Genomic DNA, 12,368 nt, shown 5'->3' on the forward strand with positions numbered 1-12,368 from the left:
TGGTGAATGCATCTAAAGTCTAAATGATGACATAAGTGACAGCATACTGAGGGACAGAGCTCTTTTTATGACTCACAACACAGCAGGACCAAATTTAAAAAGGGTGCACCAAGGTCACACACTAGTTCTAATCACGGCCAAATGCTTATTCTATTGTAACTCCTGGTTTTTATAATTAGACCTTTTAATACCAATATTTCCACTTTTGTATGAACAAACTTGACTGTTTTTAGGAATAATTTTTTTTAAAAAGTGAAAAAAAAAAGTTGAAATGCTCGATAAGAAGTACATGCAGTTATGCATATCTCAAGCCATGTAAGTCCATACTCACTTTTACTTTGGGCATGTAAGTGCATTCGCACTCAGGAACTACAGCTTCATGCAGTTCATTACAGTTAATTCTGCAATTTTCATTTAGGAGTTGGAGGACATGTCATCAGTGGCCATGGAAATGTCAATTCTTGCTAGCTAGCCAAGACTTTCATCACACACTGACATTATATAACATCACTGTTGTGGTGTTTGGGGGTTCGTGGTATGGACGTTATTAACTGTAACTGTTATTTTCAATGCACAAGACTTAGTATTAGAAGTGGGATTGACAGGCTATACTTTATGGTCTGAAAATGTTGCAATAGGGATTTTTGGATATGCACATTTGCGCAAAACATCGAAATTCACATGTCACATAAGAAAATTGTTTGCATAGTGTCTTATCATATGCAAGGATACTAACAACAGCGTCTGAACTGAAACAAGGGAAAAATACTAAAAATCAGTCCGAGCTAGTCAAATACTGATGCTGGGCTCGTCCCATCCTATTTTAACATAACAGTTCGACACAGGGCATTATTATGAGAATTACACTGATATCCTGTTATTACGGATTTAGGAGGGAGGTGAGATTGTGAATGGCACAATCACATGACCAACCATCATGAAGACAGGAGATCTGAGTCTGAGTCATTTGGACTTTTACTTGGATTTTCTTCTGTTTGGTTAGGTTTAGGTTCAAAATTATGTTCTTAGGCTTCGGCAAGGAAAACACAGGCATTCACAGTTTTTTACGCAAGTTAAAAGGCAAACTTCTACCATCTGCAAAATACTTCAAATGTCTTTGGTTGGCACAGTTATGCATCCTGCAACCCCGGGAGGGTTTATTGCTATTGAAAAATGACTAAAAGGGGTATCCAGTACATGTAAGCACAATACAAAGACTTTAAGTCCTGAATAAGAGTCAGAATGATGACTTGGGATTATGAACGGGATGCAGAGACCTGCTGAGAGCCAGTGGTGAGCAGCTTACATGGAATAAATGGGGCCCTGCTGAGCCCCCAAAAATTTTCATTACAATTTCTTTTAAAGCTGTCAAGACAGTATTCCTTATTGGGTTTCAAATGCATTAAAAAAGCTTTTTGTAAGTATTCATTCTATTATTCACCGTGTGACAGCATTCACTACCAAAACAAACTGCTTCTTAATTTTGCTCTACCTATGCTCTCATGTTTTCGACCTCATAAAATGAAATAATTTAAATTTTTTTTATTATGTCATAATCAATTTGATATTTGCAAAAATGTTGAATTTTTTTTCGGTCTAAAAACAACTGTAAACAGTCCTGTAGGTTGCACTTTCAGCATGTCTTCACTCTATGAAAAATCTGTTGTCTTGGGACCCTGGACATGTATTGACTGTATGACTGTATTAAACTCTGAAGCTAAATAATAAATGGTCAGAACTTTTATCCTTTCTTTCTTTTTACTGTGTGAACTTAACAGGTCAATCATTAGGCTCAGTTCACGCATAACGAGGGGGGGATTTAATCAACATGGCTTCCTGTCTCTGAAGGTGCCTTCTTCAGTCTGGCCCAGATAATCTTATCACAGAAGAAACACTGCTCTCTGAAATAACTCTACATGGGAAGACAGTGGCATATTTCATTATCAAATTGTAGCTACAGGTTGTGAACATTAAGTTAATAAACCTGCCAGTCAAAACTGTAGTCTATTTTCAGACAGTGTGGACTGTAATTACAGATCTCAGCTGTAACTTTGAATCTTGTTTAATGCTTTTAATAACCCACAAACGTTCAAATGTGGTTTTGGGAAGGTTTGTGAAAGAGTCATCGCAAGCTATCACGAATGTTTGACTGTAGTTTTTGATGCCAAGGGCAAAACATACAATTATTAGGTTTGGGGGTCATTCAATTACTTTAGGGTCAGGTACATTTGGACAGGTTTGTACACATCAGACATGGACTTTACATAATATCACACTGGTTAAATTCATTTGTTACAGCAGCACAAGGGGCAGAAAGAAAATAGTGAAAACACCTAAAAATACTAAAATGCACAGAAAAGAAGCGGAGCTGCTACAACAACCTTCGTGGTTCTCCATAACCTTCTCTTATGATAAACTCTGGCATGTGTGTGATACACAGAAAAGATTTTTCTCACTGTTTTTTGTGAGTCTTTTGTAAAACGTGAAGACCTGCTGCTCTGAATCCTTTGAATGTTTCTTTTATTTAAGGAGCAGTAGTTTTCACACTGCAATAATGCTGCTTGGTAATTTCATGAAAGGTTGGAAAGGAACATACAGTATATACAACATTATTTTAGACATTATTTTAGCATGTATTATAAGATACTGACAGGAAGAGTTTCTCATCCCTTAATAAATGAAATCATCATTTAATTTTTATTTGATAATCTGAAACAACCTAAGAAATCTAGAAGAGGGCAACACATTTTTCTTTACTGTACATTCAGCAGATGTTTAAGTTGCCCTGACCTCAATTACAGAGGACACGACTCCAAACGGAAAGAAGACAGTTTGAATTCAGGCAGATCCAGTTGACGAATACGACTGTTTCAATGCTCCTCTTTTCCCCGTCTCTCTCACTTCCTCCCTCTCTCCGAGCGCCGCCTCAGAGCCATTCTTTATTGCCACCCATGATTAATGCAGCTATGAATGGGTTTGTCTTTCACCCGAGCACTGTGGGAGAACGGCTTCTTTCGTTCTTTCTCTCTTTCTTCCTTTGCCATTTTGCTTTCTTCCCAATGTGACCTGATTTAGTCACAGAGTGTGAAACTGATTTGGACTCATTTGCATGCTAATTCCATAAAGAGAGGTGAAATGATGTGTAAGTATCACCTCGCTGATTCTAGGAGACACCGTCGCATTTGGAAGAAATAATGTGCAGTAACTCGATAATTCACAGACTCATTGTTCAGAAATCCAATCAGAGAACAGCACGAAGGGACACACTTTTAAGTGCTATACAACATTTTCACAGTTACATGCAAAAAGAGGTAAAATGCTTGCACTGCTGTGTAGAAAATGCCATTTTTAATGTTGGTATTACTGCATTGTTTTTTTTTTTTATGAAGTTCATGCTTTCATATACACATTATGTCTTGAAAGTCAAGGTTTTCTTCTAATCAGCTCATTAAAAGGTTTGAATTAATTATATGTTTGGGTGTTTAATTTAATTCTAATCCATGAATATGTGGCCAGTAATTCTGTCTGGAGCCAGTCTCCCAATTTAGTTCAGCATCCTCCCTTTCATCCTCTCATCAATATCTTTTCATTGTATTTTTATTAAAAGAATGTAATAAATTAATTACTACACTGAAGATGCCTCTATTAGATAATATACCTGTGTAGCAGACGCCACTTGTCTGCTTTGAAGAGCTCCAGACAGTGTGCTCTTGCTCTCCACACCTGATTCAGCATGGTGTCATTTTGAAAACACAGGAGCGTGTAAACACATCCTTCTGGCCTGAAACACTTCTCGCCAACTTTCATGCCTCAACTCGTCCGTCACTGCTTTGAAATTGATTACTTGAAGGTGCTGGCCACTAATGCACTGAAGGAGGTGAAGAAAAGTTTCACGCAATCAGGAGACTCTGGTTTTCGCAAACGAACAAGAGGAACACGACAGAAGCCTGTTGTTGATGAGAAAGACAACATGTAGAGCCAACAGCTGATAAATGTTGGTTATTTTCTTCATCTTTTCCTTTGTCTATAAATACAAACTGCGGTAAACTTTGCATGTTATCTATATACCAACCGAAGCATCACAGAGCTGCTGAGATTCAAACAACAGTTCAAAGATAAGCTTATACTTTAAGAACTGTCACAAACTATGAACAAACATCCTCCTAACAGTGTTAACCACGCCTGACTGATCCACAGAACGTGACCTGGATTTATTCGTGCTCCTTTACCTGTTAGAGTAATAACACTAAGTCTGACCCCTAAGTCAAGAGCTGGCAGATAATCAAGAGAAATGCTTGGTCAAGTCACTTCAAACTACCATAATGACTGCATTGATGATAACATTGGCTCTAAAGTCAAAGACGACCGGACTTTAAAAAATGTATTTAACAGGGGAAGACACAGACCACACTTTCAAGGAAAAACTGAAATTCAATGAGACACGGCTGTCCAAACAAATGAAGTAACACTGATACGGCTGTCGTATTCATGGGCGTAATCAAGAGCTGGACAACAGAGCCTGACCTAACTCGACCTAACTCCTTCAGGATATTCATGGTTCATTCAGAGACATCTGACTGTAGATGTTAAACAGCCTGGCATTTTATATGGTTAAGACAGAGGGAATTATCTTTCACCAGCTTCATAATTTGGAATCGCTTAAGCTTAAAAAAAAGGATAAATTATGATTTTTATTTTTTATTTTTTAAAAAGGACAACTTTGTAGTGATTGTCAAATTGAATATGTCATGAGGCTATCTTGGGCGCAGCATTCTCATCAGTGTGTTATGGTGAGTCACATCTTATCTCCTCTGAGTTTTGATGCTGTAATCAAGCCCACAAATGAACCAGAAAACCATTTCTGGTTGTGACAAACACTGAATTTTGATTAGTCTACAAACTTAAAAAAAGAAGAAAAAACAGCTGGCGTAAGCTGAAAAGCACAAGATTAAAGTCTTTGCTGTGCAACCAGAGCAGCCAGTGAAGCTGTGCAGGGGAAATGATGAACACTACACTATTGCTGGACGCTACTTTTTCATATTACCTTTAGGAAGCACAGCAGGTAGGAAGAGAAAGGTTCAGCATATTTTAAATGACTACATGTAGATGTGCTTCTGTCAGCTCTAATTTTCAAAATGTTTCTTCATATTGACTATTTTGGCTGGCTGCAACTATTTTTTCTGTATTTTAATCTAATTTAAGCCCCATATGGTAGACTGCCAAACCAAACAACATCGCGTTTAAAACGCACATACCTCTACCAAGGATGCACTCTCCTCTAAATATGTTTTAACAGCTTAAATGTTTTGACTTATTTTTAATCTCCATCCGAATCTAAATCTGAGTGAGTGAAGACTGAGCAATGATGAGCAATCCCACTGACGTCTGGCGGGGGGAAAAAAGCCAATCAGTCCTGACAAAAATTCACAAAATGAGCACGACCTTTTAACACTGCAACGCTTAATGATGCTGCTTAATGAGTTCAAATTACATGCTAGAAACCATGAAAATCGTCAGGCATTTGTTATGCAGTACACAAATTTCTGGTTCACACGAGGTAGCAGGATAATAAAAGTTAAGCTTTCTCAAATGACGACTTTTTGTTGTTTTTTTAAGTTATTACTTTGGATTTTAGTTGCTTTTTCTTTAGATTAGGCACCAAAACTAATTTAACAAAATCAGCAGAGGTTTACACAGTCCACCCTTTGAAACTGTGTGAATAGCTGCCACCACCGCATTAAGTGTTATTAAGAAATCCTGTTAAGAAGAAAAAAAAGCAGTCAGACTCTGGCTGCTCATTTTGATTCATATATGTTTTGTCCCTGTGTTGCACAGCTCTTTGCTTGTGAAGCTGAGAACAAGCGAGACTGACTCTAGCGATGATGCCATCTGGATATAAACCCTCTATAGATGGTGAATAATTGAACAACTCATACCGACAGGAGAATACGACAGCAGAGCAGTGATCTCAAAAGCTTTCAATGATCAGACTGCTTTCTGCCACTAGGCGCTTCTCAGTCTATACCAAAAGATCCAATTTGACTGTGTTTGTGAAGTAGTGTGGGATCATGGGAGTTTTGTTACACCGCTAATGTAATGATAACTGCTTGCTTAACATTAAACAGGTGGACCGATGACATTGAGGTGGACTACACATAGAGCCAAGTGGTGAAGTCAAGCAAAAAGTAGCCCAGTAATGATATCCATGTCCAAAAATCACACTAAAATGAATTACATGCGCATTTATAAATGCTGTAGTAACATTATTACCATGGTTGTCTATAGGTGCTAAAGGGGAAACGGCTGCATTGACAGACAACCAAAAATTTGATGTCCCTTACACTGAAATAAACACATTTCTCTGGGTTTGTACATTATTGAAAGCATTTTATATTGTAAATATATATAATTTATCGGACTGTGCAAAAGCCAACCCGAATTACTTAATGTTTAGCTAGCAAAGTTTGTGCAGTGACTCCCTGAAAATGTGCAAATATTCATGGTATATAGGCAAATATCTACAAATCTAAGAAGCTTGCAAGTCAATGTTTGGTGTGATCACCTTTATTCTTCAACACAGCCTGAACTCTCTTAGGCAAGCGTTCTTGTAATTTCTTTAAGCAGTCTTCAGGAATAGTTCTCCAGTCTTCTTTAAAAACACTCAAAGCTCCTCTTTTTTTGACAAAACCTCCACCGCTGGCTAACACAGCCATGACGGATCCCCCACCATGTTTTAATAGTGGCTGTAGACATTCACTGTTATACCTCATTCCTGACCTCCTCTGTAGATATTGATGACAATTTGAGCCAAATTCTTCAAATTTAGATGCAACGCTCCATCAGACTTGTTACTGCAGATTTTCAGTCCACTTCTTGAGTAATTCGTGAGTAAAGGTTAATTCTAACCTTCCACCGAGACCATTTCTGATGAGTCTTCAGTGAACAGCAGATGGATCGACTGTTTCTTAAGACTTTCGGATACTGTCCTACTGGCTATATCGTTTTCAGGCATGACCATTTTCTTCTTTTGTCCTCCAGCTCTCCAGTTCCCTCTATTTTTTCAAGAACACACTGCACACCATGCCTAGACATGCTATGTTTTCATCTGTTAGCTCTCTGGGAATCACCTTGTTAGGTCCAAGGACTGAAGTGAAAATGAGTGAAAAATTAGCCAATGTCCAAAGCAAAACTTTGACAGTTCTTCAGAAAGCCTTGAAAAGTATTGTTTATACCACTTAACAAAATTACCGGACAATTACCAGAAAGTCTGACTCCTTGGAAGCAGGCCTGGACATCTACCAACAGTACTGAGAGAGTCAGTATTGCTGCAAAATATCAGATGTTGTAGTCCAAAACCTGGCTTGGAGACAGACTGGTGACTAGGCTATGTTTTACAGGTGGGATAGGCTCCAGCCTAACTATGACCCAAAATTAGACAAGCGGTTAAGTAAATGGATGCGTTGATTGTAGTGCAAACCCAAAATTGAATAAATTATGCATTGACATAAACATGTAAGAGATTCATGTCTTTGGTTGGTTTCTCTGTTTGAACGGAAGTCATATTAATTTAAATTCATTTTAAAGGGGATTAAGGAAACAAGCTCTGAGCTGTAAATTATATCTCACTTATTAGTAGTTTCTCAGCACCTCTCTGTTTGCTAGTTAACACACAGACACATTGTGGCTTGTAGATTGTCTGCTTCATGCTAAATTCTGTGTAGGAAATTTGCTTCCTCTAATTTTCCACCCAATGTAACAACACTGCAGCACCAGACTGTAGAGAAAGCCCATCATAAGTCGTGATTTCATTTTAATGGCACGTGAAAATGAACAGAAACTGTATATCTGTAGGTTTGATCTTGGAATGTTTCGCTCAAGGGCACGATAGTCTTTTATTGTATCTTCAGTTATGCAAACATTATGAACAGATTACAAACTGTAAACATTTTGCATATGAAATCCATAGCTTACAGACCAAATCTTTTAAGAAGATATTGGTCATGATATCATGTAATGGATATTGAAATTCCCCTATGGCACAGCTATCCACAATGCTAAGACAGACTCATTTATGCCATTGCATGTTTAAACTGAGCAGCTTATTCATGATTTAATCACAGATTTCCAAATACTAATTATCTTTTATTATTTCCGCTGCAGGGCTAGAGGTTGTTGCCCTCTTCTGGCTTTCCCCCAGAGTCCAATCTGGTATCCTGCGACTGCAGCCTTGAACAAGATCCCACCCGCCTGCAGAAAAGGTGACTGTCCTTCACTGCAGGTGCTACACATAAAACGATCCCCGCCCTGAGACAAAGCAGGGGTGGTAGTGGAAGAGCCACGCACAGGAGGACGTTATAGAGAAAGCACGGACCTGAAGGAAAAGGTGGAAGGTGATCGGGGAGGGGTCGGCTGGTTGGAGGGGGCGATAACGATAAAAACCTGACATCTCTGCTCTAAACAGGCCAGCGAGTTCACATGCTGTGCACATCCTTATGAGTATCTGTCATGGCTCTCCAGGGGCCCTTTACTTCCTTTAATAGCCATACATTACTCTCCTCTCTCTGCACTCATCCTCTACAGTCCTGTCCATCACCCTCTTCCTGAGCTGCAACACAGCCATTGTTCTTCTCTTTCAGTCTGTTGCACACTCCCATCTTTAACCTCTTGGTTTGTACCAATTTTATACATTTCTCCTCTGCCCACACACTAACAAATTGCAAAGATTAGTACATCAGTTATAAAGCATTTAGATTTTTTGGCAACGGGTGATATGTGGCTGCAGGATTGCTTTTTTATAATCAGGGGTAAGACGCTGCAAATGTATCTATATAATGTCAGTGACCTACTATCCAAATGCTTTCATTTTATGTTTGTAGATTGTGAATATAATTCTATCATGGCCTATTTCACAGATCAAACGACGCCACCTGATCATGCCACAGAGATTCCCTATAAAATACTGAATGTCTGTATCACTGCGAATCCTTTAAGGCTTACGTAACTGTTAATAACATTACGGAGCTTAAAATCTATTCGACCATGGGTCGGCATCGACATTGCCGCTGCTGCTGTCAGGGAAGTCAACAAAACAAGAGTTGTACTATAAACAGCTAAAAAGGGGAATGCCATACAAGTGGATGATGGCTACACTGAAACTCATTCTGCATGTCTGGATCAGGGTAGATGCTGTGTGATACAAAGCAGAGCCTGTGAGCCTGTGCCCTGCTCCCTCTGAACACAATGAACAGCCAGACACAATGCTGTCAGCATCTGTCCTCACCAGCATCTGTGGCTGGAACTGCATGATACACAAATCTAATATTAAACACAGGCTACAGATACATTCAAGTTTGCTTAACTTGATTTCAAGTAAAGGGATATTACAGTATAAGTGGTGGGGACTAATGCGCCTTACTTGTTTTTAACTTTACTTCCTTAACCTAATATCTCATTCAATTACTAGGGACGTGTGGGGAAATGGCATGGATGGGGTATATCTATAAGAAAACGGGCACATATCATGGAAAACGGGCCATTTCCACAAAGAGAACTCAAAGCCTGCACACGCCTGAGGTTCCCACCCCCCTGTAAATAAAACGATGCTGGAAAAGATGTGGCCCATTAAGGACATCCAAATTTAATGACCTTCCTCATCTCGTGAGAAACTAAAGGCCTATTCGCAATATAAGTACAATCGATAATTTTAGGCGTAGACTCGGCTGCGCATGGATGAATCACCGAGAATTGTAGCAGCAGGTCTGAGCAGACCTACTCCGAGCTTTTTTTTTTCTTTTTAACTGAGCTGTCCGTGAGAACAAGCACTCTGAATCATAAACTTCGGCAGCAAGAAACGTTTTCGGTCAAAGCTCAGCGCCCCGTTGTTAACACTGATGCTAAAGACAGATCCACGGGCTCGGGCGATCAGCATCCACGCACCCTGTCCCCCCTCCCCGATGCCTGGGAGGAAAGCGTAGAGGTTGTAACCGTTACCGGAGATCAACCTTGCTTGTATCTTTACTTAATAAAAGAAAAACAGGTCCTACCTGGAAAATGTCATATGCTGCTCAAGTCACCTCCTGTAGAGATTTGCGAGAGATGGAGCTGGCTGGTCGCGCATCACTCGGTGTGCGTGCGTGTGTGCGTTTGTGTGTGTATCACCGACAGAAAGCGTACGGAGTACAGCGGCTGGCAGCGGAACCCTGGAACGAGCATAACGCAAAGCGAGCCCTCTGCGGTTGTCTGGTCGGCACAAAAAAACAGAAAAGAAAAGAAAGAAACACTCACACAAGAGCCAGCTACCCCACCCGAGCGGCAGTTCGAACTACACCGTCACCGTTACATTACAAAGAGGGCTTAGGTGGTGTAGCTCACAGTGTATAACTACTGGAAACAGGAAATCGAGCGTCCACATCCCGACAAACTAATGTGGGACAAACACAGTGTTCGTGTGGGACAAAGTGGGACAGTTAAAAAAACTGCGAGATAGTCAAATATATCTAAATGCAATGTCAAATGATTAGCCCACCTTGGTGCTCATGTCCCCCAAGGCCTAGTATATTGAAGTTTGAACATGATCCATAAAAAATGTGGGTAATATAAAGTTTTTACTGATTTTCACCTTTAGTGTGACCTTGACCCAGTTTTTAACAAAATTAAATCAGCTCAAGCTCTTATTGGTATCTGTCATCACACAAAAAGTGAAGATCCTATCTTGAAAACTGTGGATGCCAGACTGCTAACAAATAAACAATCAATCAATCAATCAATCAATCAATCAATCAACGAAACAAACTTTGACCTTTTAGTAAGTTGTGTTTCTGATAATGACTCGCTAATAACTTAAAGCTCTGTTTCCCAGAAGGTGCTATAGAAAAGAAATCTCCAAACAAACAATGTTATTCCCCAAAGGTGATTCATTTTTGAACTCTTTTAATGGCACAGGAACATGAATGGTTTATTAGTGTATACAGAAAGACCATATGCAAAAATATTGTTGAAAAATAATACAACCCTACACTGTTAAAAAAAAAAACAACTAAAAAAACGGTAATATTCCGGCAGCTGGGGCGCCAAAATAATACCAGAAAATAACAGAAAATAACTTTCCCATAAAAATACGGTTATTTTCAGTAATGACAATACAGTTTGTTGCCCTAATTTTACATGGGATTTTGCCTTTTTCAAGTGCTTTTAAACATTAAATTAGGAACATTTTAATGTGATTAAACAATGAAATTACCTATAAACCAGGTCAATGACTGCGGCAATATGAATAATAATACTTAAATGTACAGAAATATACAGTTATCAGTTGGTTTAAATAATAATAACGGATTGCATTTATATAGCGCTTTACAATTCCACTATTCATTCATTCACTGGTGGAGGCAAGCTACAGTTATAGCCACAGCTGCCCTGGGACAGACTGACAGAAGCGAGGCTGCCATATCGCGCCATCGGCTCCTCTGGCTATCACCAGTAGGCGCTAGGTGAAGTGTCTTGCCCAAGAACACAACGGCCGAGACTGTCCGAGCCGGGGCTCGAACCGGCAACCTTCTGATTACAAGACGACCTGCCAACTCTTGAGCCACGATCGCCCTAAATATTTGATGTAAAAAAAGTTTATAAGAATCATTTTATATATTTTTCCATAGTATTACATTTGAATGTAACAGTTCAATCTTTCAAATAACGGACAAATATTTATGAAATGATGATACATTTGTGAATGCATTTTAACAATCTAAATATGCATATGTACAGACAAATATATTTAAAAAACAAGAAAATTGTGTTTTATTACATTTACAGAGATTTTCTGTTATTTTACATTTGTAATGTGAAATCACAGTCTATTTATGTAAATTTAATGATATTCTAGAAAAACAGTACAAAACTGTAAAATACACAGTACAATACTTTTATTTTGCAATTATTTTTTACAGTGTATATATAAAAGTTGGTTCACTGTGGGAGATACATAAAAACAGAATGCAATACTTTGCAAAATGTTTAAATCCTGTATTTCTTTATAATAGTTAAAAGACAGCATAAGAAATGTTGACACTGATTAGTAAACCACTGCATGTCATTTGAAAAGTTTAAACTGAGAACAAAAACATATTAAAAAGGGCCAAGTACCTCCTGTTGCTTCAGAAATTATGTTCATTTTCCATTATTAATTTTGCAGCCTTAAAGCCCTGTGCCTGCATAACTTTATTACCACATTATTATTCCTGTTGATAAGCTGAGCTGATAGCTTGCTCCACAATGAATATAAGTACAGTAAATAATTATAAAAGATGATAGCAAATTTGGGTGAGTCTTTAAAGTCAGAATCAGAAATAAATCAGGAGATTTATTTCTGA

General features: G+C 38.6%; 1 protein-coding gene across 1 annotated transcript in view; it reads right to left on the reverse strand.

The window, feature by feature from the left end:
* The window catches only part of apba2b (amyloid beta (A4) precursor protein-binding, family A, member 2b), a 68,842-nt gene extending 58,548 nt beyond the window's left edge, over nucleotides 1-10,294 (reverse strand). The window contains exon 1 of the mRNA XM_039610134.1: nucleotides 10,044-10,294. The gene's annotated coding sequence lies outside the window, so the exon portion shown is untranslated. The remainder of the gene's footprint in view (nucleotides 1-10,043) is intronic.
* Between the last annotated feature and the right edge of the window lie 2,074 nt (nucleotides 10,295-12,368).

The sequence above is a fragment of the Oreochromis aureus genome, linkage group 1, assembly GCF_013358895.1.
Source record: "Oreochromis aureus strain Israel breed Guangdong linkage group 1, ZZ_aureus, whole genome shotgun sequence".
In the NCBI taxonomy this organism is placed as follows: domain Eukaryota; kingdom Metazoa; phylum Chordata; class Actinopteri; order Cichliformes; family Cichlidae; genus Oreochromis; species Oreochromis aureus.